An 18,424-nucleotide genomic window follows, 5' to 3' on the forward strand; every position below is an offset into this window, starting at 1 on the left:
ATAATTTGGCTTCTCCTTTTCTGACATAAGATCTATCAGACTATAGTACAGGTTTCATCACAGAAGTAAATAACAGCATGTTTCCTTGGGAGCAATTGGACAACAGAATGAAACAGTGCTTACTGTTTTTTGAAAGTTGTGTCAGATTGTCATGGTAATACAGAGTTGCATCATGTTGTCATAGTAACCAGAATTATAAAACGAATTTAAAGAGGATGAAGAGATACCCTGTGATTCCTTTAACTTTAAAAATTTTGTTCTACTGCTACTTCTGTTTATTTTGCTTCCTTTTTGTAAAATGTGTCACACTTTTATTTTTTGTAAAAGTAGCCATGCTACATCCTCTGCATGGCTAGAGGGAATGATGGAAATTTTTACTTCTTCCCAAATGAAGAGTTGAAGCATCAAAGTTTAAGTCATCCCATTCTCTTTGAGCCAGGTAAAATTCCGGGTCAGGAGCACATCAGATACATTGCTGTGTCAAAACATGCCAACTCTGAGCAGGGAGGAAGTTCCACTCCGAGTGGGATGAAAAGGTATCTCACCTTTCTTAATGATTATTCATAGCATTTCTTTCAAGCAAAAAGCATCCTAATCTTGCTATGAAGAAACAGCAGTATTCAGCTTTGGGAGCCGATTCATCAAACTGTATTAGAAGTGGGATAATGTTGTTTTTTCTCTTTAATTAGAATAATTTAGGTCATTATAATTCATCAAGAGGTTAAAATGTGACCCTTGAGGTGAAAAACTAATTTCAAGGCTAAATCATTTCTATTATTCCACGAGAGAGAGAGAAAAAAAAAAATAGGCTTACAAGTTAAGTTGAGACTTTTGTTGCTGGAGCGCATCCAATAACTAATTCTACAAATAGTAATGATTGAAGAAAAATACATTTGTCAACTTTGAAGTCTTGCTAAAATCAATTGTTTTAAATATTCTTTCTCTTAGTTCCTACCCTCTTGGCGTAAGCAATTTGCTTTCGTTCTTTTTGTTGCTACATTGCCTCCTCTCAACTTGCTTTTTAACAACCGCTTTAAGAGTCATACAAGTTGCAGCAAGTTTTAGGCATTAATAGTAGCCAGGTAGTATAATACTATTTTTAATGAATGTCTGTTTTCTATTCTTTACTGTGCTTTCTTTGGAAAGAGGCCCACGAAACAAAGTATTAAGAAAACACACCACTGCCCTGGAATGTGTGTATTAGCTGCAGATTATTTCCTATTAGCAGATTAGCTGCAAGGCTATTGGCTCAGAAAGGTCTTTGAGAGTATTTTGTTTTGTAACTGATTCAAGCCATGGGAGAAAATTGCCACCATGATTGGAAAGAAGAATTAGCTACTGTTGCCATGGACACTGGAGTTCACAGTCCCATTGTTGAATCTAGTGCTTCAGAATGAGATGTCCCAGCAGGAGTTCAAGTTTTGTTAGTGAAATGATCGAATATATTTTTTTCAGAGCTGTGACAGAACCTTGTGAAAGATATGTGGAATATATTTTTTATGGAATTTAGAGTTTTCTTTTTAAATCACTGTTTTCTTTCCAGTAAAATAAAATAATTCCATGCTATAGCCCTCTATGAAAACTAATGTATGCATCTATTTAAATATTTAATTACCTTCTTATTACATTCACATTTATACCATATCTTTTAAAATTACATGTAGTTTACATAAAAACTAATATAAAATTGCAACTGTTTAAGTCAAATTGTTATAATGTCCATGCCAATATGCTTTCTAACAATATAAATTGATGATAGTAACTCATGTTGAATGCAGCTTTTAAAAAATGCTTTATAGGTGGAGCACGGTGGCTCACGTCTGTAATCCGGGCACTTTGGGAGGCTGAGGCGGGTAGATTACTTGAGGTCAGGAGTTCAAGACCAGCCTGACCAACATGAAGAAACACCATCTCTACTAAAAATGCAAAATTAGTTGGGTGTCGTGGCGCACGCCTGTAATCCCAGCTGCTTGGGAGGCTGAGGCAGGAGAAACACTTGAACCCCGGAAGCAGAGGTTGCAGTGCGCTGAGATCACACCTTTGCACCCCAGCCTGGGCAACAGAAGTGAAACTGTGTCTCAAATAAATAAATAAATAAATAAATGCTTCATAGAATAGAAACAGGATAGAATAGTATATTAATGCTACCAATGTGTTTTAAAGGCTATATGCCATGTGACATGCAGTAGATTTTAGTCTTTAAAACTGGAAAGAATTCATGGAAGTTTAGCGGCTTATTGTGGTGACAGGCTGAAAACCTGTGAGTTCAAAGATGGGCCCCAAAATGTTTTCACTAACAGACTCTTGCTAATAGCCCTGTGGACAGATATTCAGGTGCAGGCTAGAAGCCAAGCCTAATGCACTTCAAGAAGAACTTACCCACTTGACCAGTCTTTTAAAAAAAGTATCTTACCCCTCCTATTCATCAAAAATCCCTTTGTCTGGGCCAGGCAGGGTGGCTCACACCCGTAATCCCAGCATTTTGGGAGACCAAGGTGAGCAGATCACTTGAGGTCAAGGGTTCAAAACCAGCCTGGCCAACCTGGTGAAACCCCATCTCTACAATAAAATACAAAAATTAGCCAGGTGTAGTGGCACACTCCTGTAGTCCCAGCTACTCAGGAGGCTGAGGCATGAAAATTGCTTGAACCTGGGAGATGGTGGTTGCAGTGAGCCGAGATCTTGCCACTGCACTCCAGCCTGGGTGACAGAGTAGGACTCTGTCTCAAACAGAAATATAAAATGTTCTGTCTCATTATCCTACTAACAATACTGTTTTGTTCACTTAGTTTTCAGAGAGACATAGAGTCCATTCATATTTTTGCTACTAACTGATCATGTGACTTTGGACCATTTAATTAACTGTGCCTCAGTTTCCTCATCTATAAACTAGAATGACAATAGCACTCACCCCATAGACTTATTTTTGTCGATTGAATTAAACCTATACACACACACGTGCGTGCGTGCGCGCGCACACACACACAAACACACAGTGCTTGACACCCAATAAATAACAATTGTTGTATTCAGTAACTTTTGGTGGCTCCGTGTTTCTGACAAAATGTTTAGATATTCTAACACCGGAACCCTGTCTATTACTGCAAAATGATCTGCCTCTTTAATTAACTCCTGAAAATGTATCTCATTATTGTCTGGACACACGCCAAACACATTTCCTGAACATTTTTACCTCCTGAGTCCTTGTTTAGCGAAGCCTCCAACCAAGAGCACTCTCGCCCCTCTGATTCTGCCTAAGGTCAGTATTTTCTTTAAGACCTACACTCTTTGAAGTATTTCCTGACTAACCAAACCTCACCCCTCTGGATTTTTTGTTTCTTATCTCAATAGTTTTTTTTCTATTCAAATTTTTAAACATGTATTGGAAGCCAAGTGGGAGTTAGTTTGAAATTAAAAGACCCTTAACCTTTTGTAATCATCAAGTCTTCCTGGGTATATTTCATTTATGAAATGTTGTTACAAAAAGAAAAGCCATATCCCTAGGATATTTGCTTTCCACAAATTTCATTTATCATAAAAATTTGTATTAACTCATTTGTATTTGGATTCATTCAAATACAAATTGAATGAATCTGAACCTGTCATTGGCTTGGTTAACTTGTTATCTAGATACTTACCGTTGTATAATGATTCCAGTGGCCTTGTTGCTAACAGGTTCTCAGCAACAGGGGATTGAGGGTGGGCAGCAGTATCAGGCTTGCTTCCTTCCTTCCTCCTTCCCTCCCTCCCTCCCTCCCTCCCTTTCTTTCTTCCTTCCTTCCTTCCTTCCTTTCTTCGACCGGGTCTCGCTCATGGCTCACTGCATACTGGAACTCCTGGGCTTAAGCAGTCTCAAACAATCCTCCCTCTTCGACCTCCTGAGTAGCAGGGACTACAGGCACGCACCAGCACTCTCCGCTAAGTTTACCATGATTCCTTCTGGTAGCACTGATGGGAAGACTCTCAGGTTTAAGCCAAAGCTAAAAAGACAAAAAAGCAAACCAATCGCACTTCAGGATGGAATGGGTAATGATCTAATGCGCTAACACCCTGTACATATTGCCACTTCTCTTTCCGTTGGAATATCTTGGAATTTAAATCCCATGTAAATAAATGTAAAAACTCCCTTATTTGGAGGTAAAGTCTGGCAACATCAGCTACCTATGGTATTCTGAAAGAGAAAAAGAGAGAGACAAAGGTCTCCTCAAACATAATAGTGAATGACAAAGCTACAAAAGAGGGAAATTGGAATTGTCTTTGTCAAAGTCTAATTATTACAAGGTAAAGGGTTTAGATGTCTCCTTAGTTTGTCTCCCATTAGTACCTCAGAAGGGGAGTAGAGAATTGTTACCATAAACTGACATCCTGAGTACAAAATTGAAGAATTTTCTGAAAAATCAGAATTCAGAATATATGTCTCAGTATTTTGTTGTTGATGGTGTTTGGTCCTTCATCCCGTGTGTTTCGATAATTGTAGAAATAGAATATTATAAATGCAGAGAATCTTTTGAGTTGTGTATTCAAAGAGCTGTAATCTATCCTGGACTTAATCTGAATAAAGGAGCGATCGCTTTGAAATTTATAAAATAATAAGTCTCCAAATTTCTGGGAAAACATTTTTCTAGTCCTTGATATTAACTTAAAGGTAAAATTCTTAAGAAGATAATCACAGTTTCAAAATTCAAGAGATGAATTCTGTGGTCTAAGACAATTGAATTCTTTGGGCTGATCCACCTGTGAATGTTAGCAACAACAATAACAGACAAAAGGAATGACAACAGAAAGGGAGACAGTTGACTGAGACCACAATATGAAAGATCAAAATGTATTGGTTATTGTACTAAATTTATAGCTTCTTCTAGTGTATGAATTTATAATATAGAATTCCAAATTATTAGAATATTATTCATTAGCCCTATTAAGAAAAAGTTATTTTTGCATGCATGCAAATTACATGTATTACATGCATATGTGTGTATACAGTAGATTTTGTATGGATTTTAATGTGTGGATTATAATTTTCAAAGAACTTTAATACATATAATAGCATAATTAGCTATATATCTTTATCCTCTTGTACTAAAGCTATTTTAAATTATCCTCAGGTTAAAGAAAAATTGGAATGCAAAGAGTTATTTCAGTTTTACTTTCTTGCTTACTATCATTTCTGGATTTTATGAGAATTGAGATATTTAAGAATTCCCTGTAAAACTTGGTCTTGCCCTAGTAAAACTTCCTTGTCTTGGTAAGATAAAAAGTTTGTTTGACAGAACCATTGTGTATGCCTTGCACTGATATCTATTATAAAAATACAATTGTAAAACCAAATGGAATAAAATATAGAGATAACCATCAGCCAGATATCACAAACATTATTTCATTCGTGTTTTCTTCTACTCTTAACGTTTAGCTAAAAAAGAGACATTGAGGATCAGTAACTTTTAAAGGAAACAAGCAACACAACACATGTTTATGTATGGCATAAGAAATGGCATATTAAAACCATTAAGTTTAAGATGGATCAAGAAAGCCATATTTGAATATTGCCATTTTACCATTTAAAAATGGTAAGATATTGTTTACTTGTTCTTTAAATATCTTTACAAAAATGATTTGAATGTCTTTCAGAAAGACTTAACTTTAAAGGAGGTCTTTTAAAAAGCCAAATTCGTGCTAATAGGGACTCTAATAAAGTATATTTCTAATAACATTTACCATCCTCTCCAAAATGTCATGTGTACATTTTTTTTCATCCTGCCAAAAGCCACTCTTCGCTTTGAACTTGGAACATAATGTGGCCTCAGAGCATTATAATTCTTGATCTTTTCATACAAATAAATGAAAACAAAATGTACACTCTTTAATTAATGTTTACAAATCCAACTCTTTATTAGTAAACCAAGAAATATGTGATTGCTGAACCAAATTCTGCCAGACAATGGTATGCAATAAAATTTTTAATTGGAAAAGATTTCATACTGCATGAAAAATTCTGGTTTTTTTTTTTTTTTTTTCTATAAAGCAGAGTAAAAAAAGAAAACAGTAACAACACTATTTTTCCTTAAAAACTTGTTGTTTTTTAAGATTGGGATTCAGTCCCAGTCTTTGTTTTGATTTTGTATAATGGGAGTAACTGGACAATGTGGCTACACAAAAATGAAATAAGACAATGTGTTCCCATATGCAGTGATAAAACAAGCTGACATTTTATTAGTGTCTCATATATTGTATGTTTCTAATTGCAAGTGTATATACCATGTAATTCACTTGAGATCAGGTATGTATTCCAGTTTGCATAAGAATGGGGGCAGGATGTGGAGGATAAGAAGGTCAAACTAAGTCATATAGATTATTTTTCAGTAGACAAAAAGGTCTCATTATGATGGAGTGGGAGTTTAAAAGTCGTAAGAGCTATACTACTTACTAGACAAAACTTTTTAAAAATAGAAGTAACTGCGACCTGCTAAAATGTTACACACTTTTTTCTGAGAACGTTTTGAAAGTATTGAAATATATTAATACATAACTTAACCTCTTTCATAATGTCACTGATTATATGAGCTGATTATTTTAACTCTAAATTATCCAGGTGTCTATTTTATTCTTATATATCTGTTTTCTGCCTTTTAGTATGAATTCTCCAATATCATCTTGAGTGAGAAGGGAAAATGTAGTCTCTCAAAGATTCTAGAGAAGCTCTTTTAAAAATGTCTGGGGTTTTTTTGTTTGTTTGTTTTTGTTTTTTTGTTTTGTTTTTTGATGGAATCTCACTCTGTCACCAGGCTGGAGTGCAGTGGTGCGGTCTCAGCTCACCACAACCTCCATCTCCTGGGTTCAAGTGATTCTTCTGACTCAGCCTCCTGAGGAGCTGGGACTACAGGCATGCGTCACCACGCCCAGCTAATTTTTGTATTTTTAGTAGAGATGGGTTTTCACCATGTTGGCCAGAAAGAATGGTCTCGATCTCTTGCCCCCATGATCCACCCACCTTGGCCTCCCAAAGGGCTGGGATTACAGGCGTGAGCCACCACACCCGGCCCGTAGTCTTATTTATACCACACAGGCATACCTTGGAGATAACTGTGGGCTTGATTCCAGACCACTGCAATAAAATACGTATCAAAATAAAACAAGTCATATGAATATTTTGGCTTCCCAGTGCATATAAAAGTTATGTTTACATTATACTGTAGTCTACTAAGTGTACAACAGCATTATGTCTTAAGAAACTGTGTGCATATCTTAATTTTAAAATACCTTATTGCTAAAAATGTTTAATAATTATCTAAGCCTCTAAGGAGTTATAGTCATTTGTCTGGTGGAGGATTTTGCCTTGATATTGATGACTGCTGACTGATCAGGGTGGTGTCTGCTGAAGGTTAAGGTGACTGTGGCAGTTTCTTGAAATAAGACAACAGTGAGGTCTGATGCATCAGTTGTCTCTTCTTTTCATGAAATATTTCCTCTAGTATGCAATGCTATTCAATAGCATTTTACCAACAGTAGAACTTCATTCAAAATTGGAGTCAACCCTCTCAAACCCTGCCTCTTCTTTACCCGGCCTCTTCTTTATCAACTACATTGAAGTAATATTCTAAATCCTTTGTTCATTTCGATGACATTCACAGCATATTTACTAGGACTAGATTTCTTCTTAGAAACTACTTTCTTTGCTCATCCATAAGAAGCAACTCCTTATTGGTTCAAATTTTATCATGAGATTACAGCAATCAGTTACATCTTCAGGCTCTACTCCTAATTCCAGTTATCTTGCTATTTCTACCAAATCTATAGTTTACTTACTCCAAGTGAAGTCTTAAAATCCTCAAAATCATTCTTGAGGATTGGAATCAGCTTCTTACAAAATCCTGTTAGTGTTGATATTTTAACCTCCTCCCACGAATTATGAATGTACTTCATGCCATCTAGAATGGTGAATCCTTTCTAGAGGTTTTCAATTGACTTTGCCCAGATCCATCAGAGCAATCACTATCTATGACCACTATAGCCTTATAAAATGTATTTCTTGAATAATAAGACTTGAAAAGTCCTAATTATTCTTGGGTCCACAGACTGCAGAATAAAAATTGTCTTTGCTGGCATGAAAAAAAAAAAACAAAACAAAACCACTAATCTCCTGTACATATCCATCAGAGCTCTGGGGTAACCAGGTGCACTGTCAATGAGCAGTGATCTTTTGAAAGGAATCTTTTTCTGAGAAGTAGGTCTCAACAGTGGGCTTCACATATTTGGTAAACCATACTGTAACAGATCTGCTGTCCTCCAGGCTTTGCTGTCCCATTTATAGAAAATAGGCAGAGTACATTTAGCATAAATCTTAAGGGCTCCAGGAATTTTAGAATGATAAGTGAGCACTGGCTTGAATTTCAAGTCACCAGCTATATTAGCCCTTAAAAAGAGACTCAGCCTGTCCTTTGAAGCTTTGAGTCCAGGCATTGCATTTTCTTCTCTAGCTATGAAAGCCCTAGGTGGCATCTTTTTCCAATAGAAAACAGTCTTATCTCCATTGAAAATCTATTGTTTATTGCAGCTGTCTTCATCAATCACCTTACCTACAGCTTTGGGATAACTTGGAGTTTCTCCTTCAGCACTTGCTTCTTAACCTTGTACTTTTATATGGAGATGGCTTCTTTCCTTCAACCTCATGAACCAGCCTCTGCTAGATTAAGATTTTTCTTCTGCACCTTCTTCACCTCTCTCAGACTTCATGGAATTGAAGAGAATTAGGGCCTTGCTTTGGGTTAGACTTTGGCTTAAGGGAATATTATGGCTGGTTTGAACTTCAGTCCAGACCATTAAAACTTTCTTCATATTAGCAATAAGGTAATTTTGCTATTTTATCATTTGTATATTCACATGACTAGCACTTTTAATTTCTTTCAAGAACTTTGCCTTTGCATTCACAATTCAACGTTGAGCTCCAGAGGCCCTAGCTTTCGGCCTGTCTCAGTTTTTGATGTGCTTTCCTCACTAAGCTTACTCATTTCTGGTTTTCCCTTTATAATGAGACACATGCAGCTCTTCCTGTCACTTGAACACTTAGAGGCTACTGTAGGGATAATAGTTGGCCTAAGTTCAATACTGTCATATCTCAGGGAACAGGGAGACCCATGGAGAGGGAGAGAGATGAGGGAATGGCTGGTCAGTGGAGCAGTCAGGACACACGCAACATTTATTGATTAAGTACACTACCTTATGAGTGTGGTTCGTAGCACACTGAAACAACTACAGTAGTAACATCAAAGATCACAGATCACACATCACCATAAAAGATATTATAGTAATAATGAAAAGGCTTGGAATATTGTGAGAATTACTGAAATGTGACACTGTGACATGAAGTGAGCACATGCTCTTGGAAAAATGGCTCCTTTAGACTTGCAGGATGCAGAGTTGCCACAAACTGACATTTTGTTAAAAATGTAGTATTTGTGAAGCACAATAAAGCAAAGCCTAATAAGACAAAGTATGCCTGTAACTATGTAATGAAGGAGCATAATTTTATAGAGTTTTCCTTCAAATGTGACATGGCTAATTTCTTCTTTTTATTTCCACTGCTCATCAGAAGCCTCTTTTCTTCTCTCCTGATTTATTGCTACTACCTGGTCTTCCTGTTCTCTGAATTTCCTCTCTCCTGTCTATCCTGCAGTTCGTGCTAAGATCAGCTTCCCAAATTATATCATCTCTCGGTTCAAAATCATCTGATGACTCAGACTGTAACTTGAGTTTTCAAAGAACCGTTTCCTATATTTGTGCCTTTTCCCCTCAGCTTCTCAGTAAACTCTGGCATAGATCGTGGTAAGTTTTTTTTTTAACATTCCCTCATGGAGTGACTATATATAGCATTGATGATATATATATAGGCAACATATATTGTAACTACATTGTTTGGATATGGTATGACTCAGCAAGCATGGGGTACACTGTAAAACTAAAGAGGCATATGTTCTATTGCTGTGTGTAACAAATTACTACAAATGTAGCAGTTTAAAATACTACAAATTAATTATCTCACAGTTTTTTGTAGGGCAGGAGACTGGGCACAGCATGACTGGATGTTCTGTTCAGGGTCTCACTACGCTGAAATTGAGATGTCAGCTGGGCCGTGGTTCTCATCTGGGCTCAGAGTACTTTTCCAAGCTCACTGGTTGTTGGAAGAATTCATTTCCTTGCATCTGTAGGACTGAGGTCCCCATGTTCCTTGTAGCTGTTGGCCAGAGACCACTGTCAGCCCCAGTGGGCAGTTCCCATGTGGCCCTCATAGATGTGTGCTTTCTTTCAGGCCAGGTGAGGCACATCTCTCTGACTTCCTCTTTTGAGACCAGCTAAACAAAACTCAGGGCTTGTGTGTATATATCAAACCCAACTGGATAACCTCTTGTTGTAAAGTCAACTATTTGGGACCTAAATTTCATCTGTCAAATCCCTTCAGAACAGGTCCTAGATCAGTGTTATTGAATAACTGAGACAAGATGTATATACAGGAGGACCCAGGAATCTTGGAGGTCATCTTACAATTCTGCCTACTACAAGGAGTTCCAGTATCCATAACTGCAAAAAGAAATGTGGTTTTAGAGCTAATGCCTCGAGACAACTGGTCCTCCAAAACTGGTGGTAGAAGATTGTGTTCTTCATTCAAGAACTACTTCTGGAAAATTTCCTGAAGTGCATCAAGTACCATTGTAACAGTTTTTACATATTCTGTCAATGAGATAAAATTGGAAAACTAATGTGGCATCTTACCCCTACTGTGAAATTTTGAAAATAGCGTTGTAGGACATCACATTAATTGGTATGATTTCCATAAAAAAATTAATTTTTGAAGCTCTTTTAGATGAAGCTGAACTTCTCAGAAAGAATACTTTTATAATGTATTACTAAACAGATAACAAACCCTAAATATCAAAGCAAGAAACTAAAGATCTGAAAGGAAGCAGGACAAAGGACAACTGACTTTGTGTCCTTATTTGCCTCTTGAAGGATGTGTTAGAGAAGTCTTCAGCATCTAAGTACTACAGATATTCCTTCTATCATGGGGACATGATATTTGACTTGCCTCTCTCAGATAAAATTTGAAAATATGAAATATTAAAGATTTAAGCTTTTTTGAATCTTTAATATTAGATACTTAAATCGAATGTATGTAAATCATATTATGATATTGTGTTTACCTGTATTTTATCTAACAGATTTTTTTTTTTGACTTTAGCTAATGAAGACACACGGCATTGTTAACAGTGGTTGGTAAAGATGGGAGGAACGTTTAGATTTTCCAGTTCGCATGTACTATACCTTGTTTTGAGATACATTGATGTTGGTTTATTTTAATGGCAAAAGTGCTTTCGTTATTCCAAACTATTTGATTTATCATGACCTCATCCCATTCTGTAACAAGAATAAGATTGTTATATTTTTCTGTAGAATTCACATTACAATGATTAATGAGAGAAGTCATATATTTTACAAAGCAACTATGAGTCAAATACACATTTTTCCATGAAAGCATTTGTGGAGCTGAGAAATAGCCTCTCCTGTTCTCTGTAGTATCCTGTCTGGAGAATATCCAGTTTGTATCTTTTATATGCTTTTCAAAAATCACTCATCTTTAGAGGCTACTGAGAGCTGGTTGTGGTATAATTTCTTTGCTATGTTCAATTCAGTGGATCAGATTTGCACTCTGATGTGCATACATACTTCTAGCTGGCTTACAGTTTTAGAATAGATGGAGGTAGCGCCTTTTCATATATGCCTGCAGTGTCAGTGTCTAACCACAAATGTTTGAGATTTAGACAGACCAGAATGTTAGCATTTACCTTGCCATGTCCTTGCTGTGTGTGTGAGCTTGGGCAAGTTACTTAACCACTTGGAGCTTAAATCTTATCTGTAAAATGGAGATGATTCTTTATCATAGGATGATACTTACAATTAATTTTGTTTTGTCTGTTTTTTTTATTATTATTATACTTTAAGTTCTAGGGTGCATGTGCACAACATGCAGGTTTGTTACATACGTATACATGTGCCATGTTGGTGTGCTGCACCGTTGTTTTTGTTTGTTTGTTTTGAGACAGGGTCTCACTCTGTCACCCAGGCTGGAGTGCAGTGGCATGATTGTAGCTCACTGAAGCCTTGACCGTCTCAGGCTCAGGTGATCCTCCCACATCAGCCTCCCAAGTTAGCTGAGAACACAGATGCATGCCACCATGCCTGGTTAGTTTTTGTATTTTTTATAGAGCTGGGGTCTCACCATGTTGCCCAGGCCAGTCTTATACTCCTGGGTTCAAGCAATTCACCTGCCCCAGCCTCCCAAAGTGCTGGGATTATAGGCACGAGACACCGTGCTCAGCCTAGAATTAAATTAAAAAGGCATAAGCAAAGAATCTAACGTGATGCCTAGAACATTCTAATCACTTATAGTTTCTTACCTCCTCTCTCACTTTATCCATTCAGCAGAAAGTGACTGAGTGTTTATTCTTTGCTAGTATCAGTTCAGGTAGGCTCTGGAAACATAAGGATAAATAAGTTACGATGTCTGCTCCTCAAAAGGACAAGAGCTACTTATATGGAATGAAAATGTTTATGCATTTACAGTGCAAGGCAGTTAAATAAAACTCATATGTAAATAGCAAATTGCTACTGCTTATTACTAAAGATAGTAAGTTATACAACCAGTTATATTGATCACATGGAAATAATTACATTAATTTTCTTTCTGGGTTTTCCCATGGCTTTCTGTGCACTTCGGTTTTAGTTAAGGTGGGGTTCTTTTATCTAAAATGCCCACAGGATATGGATCCTAGTTATTGAGGTTATATTCTTGTTTCTTTTGTTGCTGTAACCATGTTGATGGTCAACTGAAGCTATTTTCATACACTTTCTAGACTTGATCTTTGATGAAAAGAACCAAAAAGAAATCAAAAGAGTTACCTTGCCTTAGGGACTTCCTTCTTCTATTAAATTGATGTATCCCAACTTTGTTGGGGTTTAAGGAACACTAAAAGGCCTATGTTTATTCAGTTAAACTTGAAAGTATGGGGACAGAATGTGCTCTCCTAGTATTGTGATGTTTGCCAGAGAAGATGTAGCCATTGCTGATGATTGTAATGAATAGTTTATTTTTTACTTGAAGTATTTGAGATATTCGTAGTAATTGAAATAAGGAAAACTACTTTGTAATGTAAAAAAATTGATTTACTTACTGATAACCATAAGACTTTGTACAGCCAAAATTGACCTACGTGTTCAGTTAGGATTCAGTGAAATCTATTTGCATATATAGGTTAGTTTTCACCTTATACATCACCAAACTGCAGCAAGCTAGGACTTTAAACAACTAAACATACACATATTAATTCTCATTTGAAATGATTTGTTTTTACCCTCATTGAATGGTTAGTTGCCATTAAAAGATATTATTCAAAGAGCAAAGCTAATGACCTGATTTAAGTAATGGCTCACCAAAATAGATCAGTTTGGGGTCCTGACTGAGTCCCCAGTTTGTACTTAATCTGGGATCACTTCCCCCAACATCCATGTTATCTCAGGGATCCTTTTCCTCCTCTGTACTTCCTTAGCATTTTGCAAGGGACAAATGGAAGCCTCATCCTGTTCTGCCCTGTATTCTGTTCATTTGTACCATGATGCTGTCTTCCTAAACTTACTGAAATTTTCCAAGAACTGTCTTCCATCACTACATTCTTCACTGTGCCTTTGCAGTACATTATCTCACAGGGTACTCAGTAGAAATCTTCATAATCGAAGGCTGAAGCCAAAACTTTGGTATTTGAGTTATACCAAGATATTTTAGAAAAACTCAGAGGGGGGAAAAAAAAAGATCACTGTCTCAGCCGATATACTTATCCAGGTTTCCACTGTGTTCCTGAAAGCAGTTCTAAACATAGTCAATCTCTGTTCCTCAAATAGTTACCCTCTTTATTTGAGATGAGCAGACAGGAGCTTCTTCAAACACTGAAAGTAGTTGCTCAGATTTCAGAATGAATAGAGTTCTCATAATAGTTTTTATGCCCTAGTTTTTTGATGATCTGGTACAGTTACATGAGGTTCTCTAGTGTTTGATTTATGAAACAATATCACTTCACTTCCATCATATTCTAAGCCCTTGTGATATTTACGGACAAGTAAAAAATGTAATTACTCTGTATGGGTTTTGTTGCAGGAGAGTGTGGGGGGTTGGTTTTCATAGTAAAGTGAGGGTTCCGTAAGCCAAGTTATAGGCGCTGTTTGTTAGCACCACAAAAGTTTTGAGACAGTTTGGAATTTAAACTCACTGCGTTTGATGAATAGTGCTTGGCTAGTTCACAGTTTGTTCTTAATTTAATTAATTTTTGGTGGCAACCAGCCTTTAAAGGAGCTATTTATAAACCTGAAATGTCTGATCTGTAAACGGGCAAACAAGTCAAATCTGTGTATATCTTATTTGCCAAACCATTACCTTTTTCTGCATCACTTTTACTTGAAAGTGGGCTTGTGGAAAGATAAACAGCATATTTACAGGAAAGAAAATGCAAATAACAAATTGTAAAATATAAATGCAACCTAATACTTTTTCTCTGTAATGGTAAAAAGAAGGACATTTAATATTTTCTCCTAAAGTATATTTAAATATTTTCTAGTCAACCTACTTTCTAACCAATGCTAATAATTCTGTTGACTTATTTTAATGGCTGACATGCACGTAAATTTAATGTTCATATTGAATCAAATCATTAGCATGAAAAATTACACAACAGCAAGTCTTGTTAACTAATTATGCTAGATTGGCCCTTCAGAAGAGGTTCATCAATTCAAGTATTATCATTTATAAAAAGAAACCTTTTAAAAGAAGCCTTCTATTTTAAAACTTGTTAATGAAAGGGCTTAAAAATAGAGATATATGTATGCTGAAAAATGGCCCTAAATATAATATATGCATTATTTACATGCATGCATTTTTCAATGAGAGGTTATTCATTAAGAGAAACTAGTTCTCAATTTGATATAGCCTTCCAGATAGATTTCTGACCTATGGTAACTTAAAATGAGGACAATAAAAATCAATCTTTTCCCAGATAAAAATGCCACATACCTAAGAAGGCACCAGGTTTCTCATGCCTTATTAACATTTTTTCTTCTGTGGATAAATTAGTCCATTTCACAGCATAAATTACAACTGACATTATCTCCTATAGACTCTGTAATAAAAGAGTACAGACACTCTGCCAGACAGCCATTTTAATGTTGATTTCTTTACTTATGTTTAAACTTCTAAATAATACTAACTTCCTTTCCTGGTGCTTCCTTTATGTTGGACACTCTGCTAAGTGTTTTGTAGGGTATTTTGTTTTGTCTCCCTGTTAAAAGCTGTAGATTAGGCAGAGAAGCTCAGAGAGGTAAAGTGAATTTCTGAGAACACAAACTTCAAAATGGAATTGGGATTTGTGCTTAATTTTAGTCTGTCTGACTTTCACAGTCATCTTCAGTATGAACAGAAGAAAATCCCTGAACACCTTTGAACTGCATCGTATACATAAAGCAAATTAAAGCAAATGCTATGCCATTAGAGTATATGCATATGACTATAATTCTATCCCTGTGAACTCTGCTGTCTTCTCCCACCTCTAATGTGCCTCACCTCTGCTTCATTGGGAAGTAAAAAGTCATTTTACTACCTGGGAATTGTGAAGCTATCTGGTCCTTTTTAAAAATATAACACTCTTCTAAGGACTTTCCGATACTGTGATCAAATGGTGTGGGCAGAATCTTCTAAGAAATATATTTGGGGTTTATGTCAGGTTATCATTGATCATTATTCTGGTTTTATTTATTAAAAGCAAAATATTTTACACATTATTGCTTTCTATTTAAAAACTTTCCTTTGCTACTTATTTATTCCATTGATATATTATTAATGCCCTAGCTGTCTGTAATTTGTAATGCCATTAAATATAGACATATTCATATGAAAATGGGGATATTTAGGTACAAGATTTTATAAAATACCCAAAGGATTTAAGAAATTAACAGACAAATCTTTGTGGGTTTTTTGTTTGTTTGTTTGTTTTGTTTTGTTTGGTGGGCGGGGAACTTGTTTTTTTCCCACTGATCAACCCCATTCTTGGGATTAAATTATAGGCAAAGTAAGTTTTATTTTGTTTCATTTTATTTTATTTTTCACTGTGCAAACCACTATATGTTGCTTGTATCTGTCAGCTTCTGGTCAGATACATTTTCTCTATGGAAGCTTTCCAACTCAAAATAATCTTTAACTCACTTACTATTTTTTCACTTGAATTATAGTCAATGTCTTTCCTGTTGTTGCCTCCTGTACCGGACTATAAGTTACATAAGAGCATGATCAATAATTCAATCATGGTTTGGAGTAAGTGTTCGATTAATATTTGTTTAACTGACAATTATTATTTTAATAATAAATTTATTGACTGTGTAAAGTGTCATACTTATTGTTTAATGGTTTTTTAAGGTAACTGGAAAACATAAAGCCATGCCAGGAAATTATGCCTGATTAATTGTTTTATCCCCCAAAATACCCGTGTCTTGCACATAGTATATGTTCAAAACTGTTTATTAAGTTAGCTGAATGATATGTAAATAATATATAAATGCATATATATGTATAATGCATATACGTATATATATTATATATAAATACATATAAGTATATATCATATATAAGCTATATATACACTTTTTTTTTGTTTTTTTTTTTGAGATCAAGTCTCACTCTGTCGCCCAAGCTGGAGTGCAGTGGCATGATCTCAGCTCGCTGCAACCTTCTCCTCCCATTTTCAAGCAATTTTTCTGCCTCAGCCTCCCAAGTAGCTGGGATTACAGGCACCTGCCACCACACCTGGCTAATTTTTGTATTTTTAGGAGAGACAGGGTTTCACCATGTTGGCCAGGCTGGTCTCGAACTCCTGACCTCAAGTGATCCACCCGCCTCGGCCTCCCAAAGTGCTGGGATTACAGGTTTGAGCCACTGTGCCCGGCCTTGAATGATATTTTCAAAGTAGAATTTTCTAACACATCCTTTGTGCTCATGTTGAAAATTTAACTGCTCCACCCACAAGCAAGCATGGGGAAATCAAACAACGTTAAAAGGCGAATGATATTTATAGGTTTTATGATTCAATTTACTATGTGTTTAAATTTGTTTTTTGAAAAAATTGAGTATGTCACTAAAACTGAGTCAGTACAATTCAAAATTGAAGAAATACATATGTCCAATAAGCATATTGTGTGAATTTCAACATCACTATTGAGAAAAGGAATATAAATTTGAATGAAAATGAAATTCTGTCTTTCTATATCACATTGCATAGGTGTGGGCTAGTGAGTACTTTGATGTAAATTGCTGTATCTTTTGAGGCCTCTGTTTGACAGTATAAATCATGATTTTAAATCAGCATACTTTGCCAGAAATCTGTCAGGACCACTTGTAGTAATTTTGTCAAAAAGAATATCAAACACGTGGATGTTCATCACAGTATTGATTGTATTAGAGGAAGGAAAGGAGAAAGGGAAGAGAATGGAAAAGAGAAAGGGAGGGAGGGAGATTGGAAGCAATTGAGACATGTGATGGCATGGGATTTGCTGAATACTCTATAATATACCGTGGCATGGAAAAGCATACACACATAAAAAAGGACAATGTGGATGGATCTAGCTATTGACATGAGATGAAATTAAATGAAAAAAAAAAAAAAAAGAATGTAGATTGAAGAAACAGCCTGTATTGTAAGATCCTGTTGTCTTTTTGAGTGTTTCCTATGTGATGTAGCAGACTAAGGATACAGAGATGAACACAAGAGCCTTTGTACTAATGGAACTTACTGCTATGTAACCAGGAGTCTAAGGAGCTGATAGAGGTTATTTTACACCTCAAAGACATGACCTGGTTCTAACATTATGGGTCTAAGCTGGAGAAGGATTAGTGTATTGACCATACTGAACTGTGTTGGAGATTGGAAATTCATCTCTGTACTGGAGTTTCCAATTCGTTCTTCTGTTGGAGTTTCTAATCTGCTGTGAAGGAATCATGGGATAATAGTTTAGAAATTCCTACAAAATGCTGTGGTAGAAGGTAAAGATACAGGAGCAGTTCTAGACACTTGAGAGCCTCTACTAGTTGTGAAGGAACCCTGCTAGTCCAGAGCTAATGGTGCATGTGTCCTTAAATATTACAATAGGACTTTGGTACCTACTGGCACACCTATAATTGTTTTATGCTGAAAAAATACATTTCTTATGCTCTTGTTACTTTCTGTCTGTGACATATTTGTTTATTATAAATGTATTATTCTTCCAAGTGTCATGCTCTCTCACATTATATTACTTTTTTTCTAATTCCATATCTAGAAGTGGTAACACACAGGTATTTCTGTGT

At 36.0% G+C, this 18,424-nt stretch overlaps 1 protein-coding gene across 11 annotated transcripts in view; it reads left to right on the forward strand.

Annotated features, from left to right (window-relative positions):
- Window positions 1-18,424, forward strand: part of LOC105475954 (transcriptional repressor GATA binding 1) — a 264,087-nt gene that overhangs the window by 175,464 nt on the left and 70,199 nt on the right. The gene's annotated exons all lie outside the window — the stretch shown is intronic.

The sequence above is a fragment of the Macaca nemestrina genome, chromosome 8 (assembly GCF_043159975.1).
Source record: "Macaca nemestrina isolate mMacNem1 chromosome 8, mMacNem.hap1, whole genome shotgun sequence".
NCBI classification, from domain to species: domain Eukaryota; kingdom Metazoa; phylum Chordata; class Mammalia; order Primates; family Cercopithecidae; genus Macaca; species Macaca nemestrina.